Genomic DNA, 10712 nt, shown 5'->3' with positions numbered 1-10712 from the left:
TTTGCCTTATAAGCCAAGGAGCAGAGGAGATTTTCAAAGAAAGAATGCATTTTCACTACAGATTCACACAGCCCTACCCTTAGACTAAAACCCATGTCCAATGGTCATGCAATTCTCAAATTTGGTAGAGGTACCCTCTTCATCATAACTATGCACTTAGTTGAAGATTTTCAAAGAATTAACACATTATCAATATAGCCCCCTCCACACACCCCCAAGCCCCGAGAAACACAAAAACCTGGGGACCACAAGTTTTAAAAGTTTTGTAAGAAGCAAAATTGTTCATCCTAATAATTCACTTTGTTTATCTGCTAAACACCAATGAGCAGACATGATTATTAAACAGAATTAATGCATTTTCACTATATTATCAATAGAGCCCCACTCTCACACCAGAACATCTGACTTAGGGGCCATGAAACTCAAAACTCTGGAAGAAGCACTCATGTTCATCATAACTATACACTTCGTTTCTTTGCTTTATAACCAGGAGCAGAAAAAACATTTTCAAAGAAATTATGCTTTTTCACTATATAATCAATAGACCCCCCCCTCCATCTCCCCAACCCTGGGGCCATGAATTTCACAATTCAGGAAAAAGCATCCTTCTGAATCGTAACCATGCACTTAGTTTGTTTAAATAATACTCAGGAGCAGATTTTCAAAGAACTAATGCATTTTCACTATATAATCAAAAGGGCCCCGCCCTCAAACCAGAACCCCTGACCCAGGGGCCATGAAATTCACAATTTTGGAAAAACAATCGATGCTTATTATAACCATGCACTTAGGTTGCTTAAATAATTCCCAGCAGCAGAGAAGATGTTCAAAGAATTAATGCATTTTCACTATATAAACAATATAGCCCCGCCCTAACACCAGAAACCTTGACCCAGGGGCCATGAAATTCACAATTTTTGAAAAACAATCAATGGTTATTATAACCATGCACTTAATTTGTTAAAAATAATACCCAATAGCAGAGAAGAAGATTTTCAAAGAATTAACGCATTTTCTACAATATAATCAATAGAGCCCCCTTCTTACACCAGAACCCCTGACCCAGGGGCCATGAAATTCACACTTTCGAAAAAAGCATCATTGCTTTATCATAACCATGCACTTAGTTTGTTTGCATAATACGCAGGAGAAGAGAAAATTTTCAAAGAAATAAATTAATGCACGTTCACTTTATGATCTATATAGCCCCACCCTAGCACCAGAACCCCTGATCCTCGGGCCATGAATTTCACAATTTTGGTAGAGGGCTCAATGCTTATTACAATCATGCCAACAGTTTGACTGCTTGATGTCCAGGAGTAAAGAAGATTTTTAAAGATTGCATCAATTTTGGTGGTTTTAGCCCCACACCTGGGGCCGCAGGGGACTGGGAACATGAAATTCTTAATTTTTGTTCCCCTTCACCCAAAGATGCTATATGCCAAAATTGGTTGAAATTGGTTTAGCGGTTCTAGAGAAGAAGTTGAAAATGTTCAAAAGTTAACGCACAACGGACAAAATTGGATAGCAATACAGTACCAACCAGACCCAACCTGACACCTAAGCAGTCTCAGAAAGCAGTCCCCGGGACTGCTTTGGGACTGCTCGGGGACCGCTATGGGACTGCTCTAGAAAGCAGACCCAGCAGCCCCGGGACTGCTTTGTTCACTCATGCGTGAAAAAGGTTCTGAGTGACATGATAGCTCTGCCCCCTTGTGTATTCTGAATTTGCAGTCTCCCTGTTGTTGTTTTGTTTACTTTCAGCAGAGAGGTGTTTAAGATAAAAAAATAAAAAACAAGAATTTTTTACAAAATTTTAACAAGTAGAGATAGATATACATGTACAGTGTAATTACCATATGTCTTCAGGGGCTCTAAATTTACACCATTGTAGTCTAGAATTAATTTTTAAAGAAATGAAAGTAGTTAAAAAGGGAAGTCAGGGGATGATTTTTATCCCTTAAATTAAACTTTAATACAGGTGTTTGAAAACAAAGTATCTAGGCCTATTTAATTAATTAATGCTATCAAATTATGTACTCAAAGTTTGCATTAGCATTATTTAAACAAAAAAACAAACATGTTATTACAGTAAGATATTCAGAGGGACGTACTATACTGGATTTTTTTTAAAAGAAAAAGCTAAAACCATGCTTTAAAAAAAACAAAAAAAAAAAACAAAAAAAAACGCATTCCATGCTATTTTTACCGCCCTCAAACAAAACCTAATAATTGATTTATTAAATGACCATGAAATAAAATTATTCTACCATTCTTCCGCCATATAATCAATGTGAACAAGTATTTGGGGATTTATTCATGAATTAGTTTTTAATTTATAAACAATTATTAAAAAGTTACATTTATTTAAAAAATAAACATTTGAAAAATGTAGGGAATTGTGTGGTGTCAACACTTCAATCGCCTTTGGGCATGATAAGCAGAAAGTCAATGAATGGTATCAGTGTTACACATCACTGAACACGCTGGTCAACAATGACACTATTTTCAATCTATGAAGTGCAAAAAATGTTTGTTTCAATAAATGTGTATAGATATATTTCGGGATTAATTAATTTTAAACATAATCTGAGGGTTCCATTCGCGTACAGATGTACACTCAAATGTACACTTAAAACTGAGTGTTATTGTTTTCTGTTACATAGAGAATCTAACGATAATCAAATTGGCAAGTCAGTGAAAATAATCATGACTGAAATATAATACTCGGCAAAATTTTACAAAGATTTTTTCAAAAGCTCCAGTATTTTCCAGTAAGAAAAATACATTCAGAGTATAGTATGGGAATCGACCTTGCTCTATAATTATAAAATCTATTTAAACTAATTCTGATGGGAAAAAAATAATTCAAGTTTAATTTTCTATAAAAATAAATAAATATGAAAACCAGTATCAATCACAGAAAATAAAGGAATTGATTTATTTTGGTGAAAAATTAATATACCACATAACTTTGTTTAAATAATCATATTATTAGTAGGTGTGAATGTCTTCGTTCAATATTTATTATTTGTTTCTATACACGTACTGTAATTTTCTTAACAGTTCAGAAAATAATGACTGTCACATAAGAATTGTAAATATTTGTTGTTACTGCTCAGAAAGAAATGCATCAGCAATTTCCACTGCTTTTTGTAGTTACATTGTTTATTGGTAATCTCATCTCTGAGTAAACTCCGCCCATTTAATTAACCCCGCCCACTGGGATTGCTTTCTGGGACCGCTTGGACTGCTTTTTGGGACCGCTCTGGGACTGCTTTGTGTCAGGTTGGGTCTGGTTGGTACTGTAGGTCACCTGGGTGACTCAGGTGACCTAATAAAAGGATTCTTATTACTTAAGGATGGATTCTTCTCATATTTCTTATAATGGCAGAATCTTGATTTTCTGAATACTTAATATTCAGACTGTGTACACTATTTTAACATCCTAAAAGTTTGGTGTCATCGGCCTTGATTTTCAGTCAAGGTCGTTTGAAAGTCAGTCCTCAAAATAGCACTTTTACACAGAGAAGTTTTCAAATTTATGCATATGAGTAAATTCTGCTGACTGAAAAAATATCTTGCTCCATAAAGTTAAAGTTGTAACTTACTATTGATCACTAATTAACATGAAATTAGTTGGTGAAAAGAAAACATGAAATCCTTAAATATTCAATTGATATATTTAATCCGAATTTCCTCGGTATTTTTTCAAATTTCCCAGTTTTCATGAATTCACATGAAATTTCATCTCAATTTTTACAATTGACCATATAATGTCAAATATTTAAATTTCTTTCTGCTGATTCATCAAAGGTTCAAGATTAATTTACAAGGTAAAAATGATTAGGTAATCGGACTAATTAGTGAAAAAAAATAGCCCGAATTTTCTCTACATTTTCTAAAATCATAAATATACAGAATATTTTCTATTATCCCCCCTAAAAAATTAACCACAAAAAGATAACAATGTGAGGTTATAATTAAGACACACATACCTTCATTCATAATACTTAGAAATAAATATTTATTTCATAGGTATTTTACACAACATATTTACACAGTCATTCTGAATTTCCTCTGTCAAATAATTTAAGATTACAAAGCTATTTATATGTAAAAATAAACTTTTAGGTGGAAATTATTGAAAAATTTCTCTTACATTCTTTACATGAAAAATTAAGTCTTATTCAAAGGAAGGTAACATTAAACAGTGAGTTACATATATCAAGGAATAACAATAACTAGATTTAATAAACCTTTCAATACTTCTTAGAAAAATCATAACTTATATATTCTAAGTGTAGAAACATAACATACATCTACATAACATTTGAACATACTTAAAGTTTTTACATTTATAAAAACATACTTAATATATGCAATTTTATAATAAGTATATACAGTATATTGTTCAGCACCTGAAATTAAACTCTCTTCTCAGTATGATCCTACATGTATATATATTGTAAACAAGATATGTATGTGAAACACTGATGCCCCGGCTTATATGGCAACTTATAGTGAAAGTTTAAGTCTCTTTGAAAGGCGAATCCGCAGGAAAAACCAAATGCTCTCTAGCTTATTCACAAACTGCTCTGTATTTAAGAGCAAAGACCTTCAATCCGAGAAACTGACAGTTTGAAGATGGGGGACATTAGGAAGATGAAGACATACTTCTCTGTTGTCAATTTCCTGAATTAAACCTTATCGCTAATGGATAACACATCTGGGCCTTCGATCACTGGCAAAATCTTGTGCCCCATGTAGATTTTCTGATATGTCCGATTTTAAATTTCTGTAATGATTTTTAAAGCATTGCCTGATTAATATGATTTAAGTTCTTGCAAGATGAGGATTGATATATCTAAAGCACCAAATCCATGCAAGCGCATGCTGCAGTCAATAGCCCTATTTGTATTCAAATTGCGCAACCAGTTCCTATAGAGTTTGAAAGTGTATTTCCGCCCTTGCAATCTTTCCGTAGTTCACTGCAACCACATAGACAGATGATACCCAGAAAATATAAGTAAATAACCCTCGTTCGTAGATGACAGTATAGTCTATGACCCACTACAAAATATAATTATAGAAAGTTATGTTGTCTGCACATTTTTAGTCCTCGTAATCGAAGACTTGGGACTTGGGACAGTGTATTGTTGTCCGTCAGTCCGTCATTCATATTTCACATGTGTATTCCTTGTGAGAAGACAAGAGATCAAATATGTTGGTTCCAAAAGAAAGTCTTGTCACAAGAAATACACATATGAAATATGAATGCCATAGTTCCAACCAATCAAAACTTACGGGCAAGGTTAAAGTTTTTGTGGACAGACAGACTGTGGAAAGACAAACAGATGGACAGGGCAAAAAACTAATATTCAATTACTTCAAAATCTTCAATGGCAATCAAATTAATGCACAAAATATATCATTCAGTACTACATAACACTTATTTTGGTTCAAATATTGTGCTACGATGTATATGGTCTATATTTGCATATAGTGAAAACAATAGAAATGACAATCCTTTGAAAATTGTATCAATTTTTAGAAGTCTAACTTTCACATTTGGAAGCAAAATACTTGTTCAAGCATGAAATTACTTTTTGAGACTTCGTAACTCGAACATGATTAGTGTCTAATACTTGTTCTGAAAGTAAATTCAGAATACCATCCTGAGGGTTTCTAGTGTAGGCCATTTGCAAAAACCTAAAGTTTAACCCACTACCTGCAATTTTGTTGGCCATGCTCTTGCTTAAAATCTTCTCCCTAACTAAATGTTCTAAAGAGGGTGCATTTTTATGAACCTCAGAACTGTACTTCAAGTTTTCAACAGCATTTGAAAATGTAAAAGAAGCAGCTGAATACAAGGAACTGGTTACATCAATTCCAACAGAATTTACAAGTTTCTGTAATGCCCTCACATCATCCAGAGCATTATGAGCACTGTAATCTAACGAAAGATAGTACTTGAAAAGTTCACTCTGTGAGTACGATTTCAATTCTGAGTCAAAAATTCTGAAGAGTAACTTTGTATCTATAAATCCAGCAATGCATTTTGAAAACTCATCTGTTTTCCCACAAGCCTCAACAGCATTTAAAAATAAATGGCAATCAAATGATTTAACATTGTGACCAATCAAAACTACCTTAGACTGAAACTTTGAGAAAAAATCCAGAATGGAATCAACAGCAGCAGTGAGTTTGAGAGCATTAACTTCAACATTTCTACAAAACATTTTCCCTGCTGAAAATGTAATTCCCGTGACTTCTGTAGCTTTTTGTGTGATAGGTACCTCTGGCGTGACATATTCTGAGAAAACTTCCTCTTCAAACACAGCTGCCATTTGTGTGATATGAGAATTTCTTGCTGAAAATAAAGAATCTTAAACTGTTCATAATATACCGTATATACTCGCCTATAAATCGGTTTTTTGGGAGTTGTATTTTGGACCAAAACTCTTTGTCCGACTTATAGGCAAGTTATAAAATGACTTGTATTTTAGAGGGTCTATCCCTTTAATAAAAGCTTAAAAAATACAACCGACTTATATGCGGACCGACTTATAGGCGAGTATATACGGTACACAAGTGTTTATGTTCTAGCCAAATTTAAATATATACAAGTTTTTGGTAATTCTTAAGGGAAAAAATGATCTGTCTGACTATGTTTTTTTTTTTTTTGAAATAAGGCCACAGTGTTTTTTAATTTCTGGTTTACAGATTTTTTTAATAAAAATTAGGGTCGGCCAGGAGAGGTAAAAACAGAAATAAAATGAAGCTTTTGTGTTTTCATGATGGAAATGCATGCAGTTGCAAGCAAACAATGTGAGAAAGCAAAATTATAATTACTTAATTGTATTATGAGTATTTAATTATTTATTTCACTCAGACACTTCTTTTTTCATGATGCTGTACATACCATATCTGTTGTCTACAAGAAAGATACATGCATTCACAGCATTTGTTACCTGTTTAAACAATTTGTTTATAGCTCAAGGATATAATATCCTATGTTGATTCCTGTTAAGATTTTAAGAACTGCTGGTACAAAAGGCTTTTCAGGGGAATATGTATTAAATTTTCCTCTCTTAATAATTCATTAAGATCATTTTAAAAATTTATAACATATTTTATTTTAATTTTTGGTTTTGCTTGTTTAATAAAGTCAGAAGACTTTAAAAAATCTCAAATTTGCATTTTTTTTTTTTGGATTCCTCGAAAAATAGGGTCGGTAGATCCGTAAACCAAGAAAATAAAAAACAGTGGCCTAAGGAACAAAATAAAAAAACACAAACCCAGTCCTGTTGATTCAAGGTCAAAAAAGATCAAAGGATTCTCCTTAGAAACCTGTAGAGGCTGTTTCAGGGGCTGGGTCAAAGGAGCTGGAATGGTCTCATTGTCATCACCAGAACACAAACCAATATCACTAGAGTAGGTTGACCCTTCTCTTGTCTCTTTGGAAGCTATCACTTGTTTCCTAAAAATTTGTAAAAATCAAATCTAATGAAAACTTTCAACAGGATAGTAAAAGTTTAATACACATTTGAAGTACTTGGTATTCAACCTAGTCACCTTTCTGCCTTCAGAAATAATCTCCTCCTCTTCGCTGTTTTAGTTAAAGACAGTGCTTTTTTCCGACAAGCAGTCGAGTCCTTTTTTGCAGCCAATTTTTTGGTGTGTCCTCCTGGTGATAATCCCATTCTTTTGTTCACCTAAATTTAAAACCAGAAGTCTCTGATGAGACTGTAGCTCTACTAGTCTGTACATATACATGTACATGTAACAAAAAAAGTAGCACTTGGAATTGAACTTTGCAACATACAACAATAAATAGAATTATGGATCTTAATATAGTCTACTTGTGTGCCAAGTTAAATTGAATCAAATAAAAACTGTAGGAGGAGTAGCGTTTTAAAGGAATTTCACAGAAATTTCTATTTTTAGTAACCATGGCAACACCGTTCATCGAAATCAAAAACGGATGCACTAAATTATGTATCTTAGTGTAGTCTACTTCTGTGCCAAGTTATATTGAAATCAGACCAAATCTGTAGGAGAAGTAGCATTTTGAAAGAATTATTTACAGACAGATGGACAGACAGACAGACGGACGGATGCCAGACACCTTACTATCGCATAAGCTCTTCTGGTCTCTGACCAGTAGAGCTAAAAAAACAACATATCTCACATAGAACAGATGTTGCATTACATGAAAGCTATTTCACAGATGATGATTAAAAAGTGATCAACATAAAACAACATAGCCCAAAACAATGACAGACAGTAAGAATGACTACACCAGCAAATTACTCTGTGTTGCAGAGGACAAAATGAGTCATCAAATCTATCAAATAGGATGAAATTTAAATATATTTGAGTTATAAAGTGTACCTCAACCAAATAGCTTTGCCCTATGTTTTTCTGGGCTACACTAGCTGCCACTCTGTAGCCAATGGTACGACTGAAGAGGCGGGATTTGGGTGCCTTGGAAGCCACAGTCTTGTTGAAACTTTCGTTTGCTTGTGTGCTTCCCAGATTAGCAAGGTTGGTGGTATGCTTCTTCAGTCTGTTGAAAATGCCCAAAAGATCTTGTTTTAGGTTCTCACTTTCTAGAGGACGGCCATACGGTAGTGAATTGTACTTTTTCTTCAAATTTCTTTTGTGGTGGCACCATACTTCGCTGCACTGGCTATGGTCATTGAATGGGTGAAGGGCCAGGGCATCAAGGCCTTTCTCGATCCCAGTGGGGTTTCCCTGGTTTTGAGAGATCATATAGTTAAAAGACTTTTGAATGTATTTTATAACTTTTGATGATAAATTGTTATGTTTCTTTTGCAGATTATAGAGTGAATTTGATATATTCTTTTTGATATGATTTTTGTCAGAGTGTTTTTTAATGCTAGGGTCTATCTCTCTGTGAATTCTTGACATAGTAGTTGTGTCGTCATCCCCAACTAGTGCCTCTACTTTAATTCCCTTCTTTATTGTTGATTTAACCATCTCCACCACCATGTCGGATTCCATAGACTTAGAGCTACCTGTAAAAATTGTGTGAACTATTAATCATTGACTTCCCAAGCAAGCTATTCTTTTAAAATACACTATTTATTCCAAAGTTATTCTTTAAGATCATACTCCATATGGGGCAAACTCATATAAGATTGACCTTGGACCTATGACATTAAAACAAGATGACCATTTATGGTCAGACATAGATAATTAAAGACAAATATATTGCCTTATCGTAGATGAAGTAACAAAAAAGAAGTCTGCGAGCAAGTGCTCACTAGTAATACCCCTGCTCTGATGTGAATATACCGGACCCTCTCATGTTGACACTGAATTCGTACAAAAATGAATCCCACCATTTGGCATGCCTAAAGAAAGAGTGTGCTAAAATTTCAAGCATCTGCAATGAGTAGTTGCTGGAAAAACTGTGACGATAATTTGTTACGGACAGACACACGGACACACAGACAGACATACAAGGGTAAAACAGTATGCCCCCCTCTCCTTCAGAGCAGGGGTATAAAAATGTTTTAAGAAAGTGTTGATAAATACTAATACTATGTTACAAAAAATAATTGTTTTCTATATATTCCCCACAACCTTTGCAGGGAGACTGATAATCTGAGGAGTACTTAACAGATGCAGGAATTATGATTACCTGTCCAGTTCCTTTTGCATCCATGTGGAACAGGGGCTTGGTTGTTTTTTTCTGCTCTTTCACAAATTCTACAGGATTTATTCCTAAAGCTATAACCCACAATTTTTCCCGTCTGGCTTCCTATCATTGAGCAGTGTCCTGTAACATGTGAGTGTATAGCTAGTAATCAAGAAAATTAAAGCTCTCTGTGACAGACAACCTGGAGAATAAAATTATGTTTATTGATGTTAATTAAATATTTTTCACTTCAAAAAATACATTTATACTCATGCACAGATCTCGAGGGGGGTCAGGTCTGGATTCCCCCTTCCCTGGAATTTGCAGAGTTGTGAAAAGTATATACTGACGCAAATAAAAAAAAATGATTTTGGACCCCCCCCCCCCTTAGAAAACGTGGACCCCACCATCACCACCACGAAATAGTTGTTTTTAACATTTGGGAAATGGATTTTACTACTTTTCCCTTTTTTTGCTTGTCAAGAAATTTTCTGGGTTTAATACATTTGGGAAGGCAATTTAGATTTTTTTTTTCTTTTGTGCTTGTCAAGAAATTTTTGGGGTGGAAATTTTTCTTTGACTGTTATGGACCCCCCCCCCCCCCCAAAAAAAAAAAAAAAATCCTGGGTCTGCATCTGATACTAGTAATTATTATGCTAAGATGGGGTTATTCTCATCCCCCCTCTACATCTACAAGTATATTAGAATAAATTTACCAGTTAAGCTGTCATATGACCTCCCACTTCCTCGCTTCTGCCATGCTCCATCTACACTCACAGTAATGGAGGGAGATTGATTGCTCCTTTAAAATTAAAAAATTTATTATTATTAATAAATGTTCTTTAGACAAGAGGCCCCTGGGCCATGGCTCACCAGAGCACTTAGGAAAGAAAAAAGCAGAAATCAGTTCAGTATTGAAAAGTTTAAATATATGTATAAATATAAATGGTCCCACTTTGCCCCCTAGGGCAGTGATTTGAACAAACTTTGATACCCTGTTGTAGCCCCTCCCCTAGGGTCAAGGGTCAAGATTTGAATACTG

General features: G+C 34.4%; 1 pseudogene; it reads right to left on the bottom strand.

Moving 5' to 3' along the window:
* Positions 1 to 6089: 6089 nt before the first annotated feature.
* LOC133175127 (uncharacterized) lies at positions 6090 to 10471 on the bottom strand (annotated as a pseudogene).
* Positions 10472 to 10712: the final 241 nt, after the last annotated feature.

The sequence above is a fragment of the Saccostrea echinata genome, unplaced genomic scaffold (assembly GCF_033153115.1).
Source record: "Saccostrea echinata isolate AGI-Se365-2 ecotype Australia unplaced genomic scaffold, CSIRO_AGI_Sech_v1 ptg000061l, whole genome shotgun sequence".
Classification (NCBI taxonomy): domain Eukaryota; kingdom Metazoa; phylum Mollusca; class Bivalvia; order Ostreida; family Ostreidae; genus Saccostrea; species Saccostrea echinata.
The sequence above is the reverse complement of the archived record's forward strand: the minus strand, read 5'-3'. Positions and strand labels throughout refer to the sequence as shown.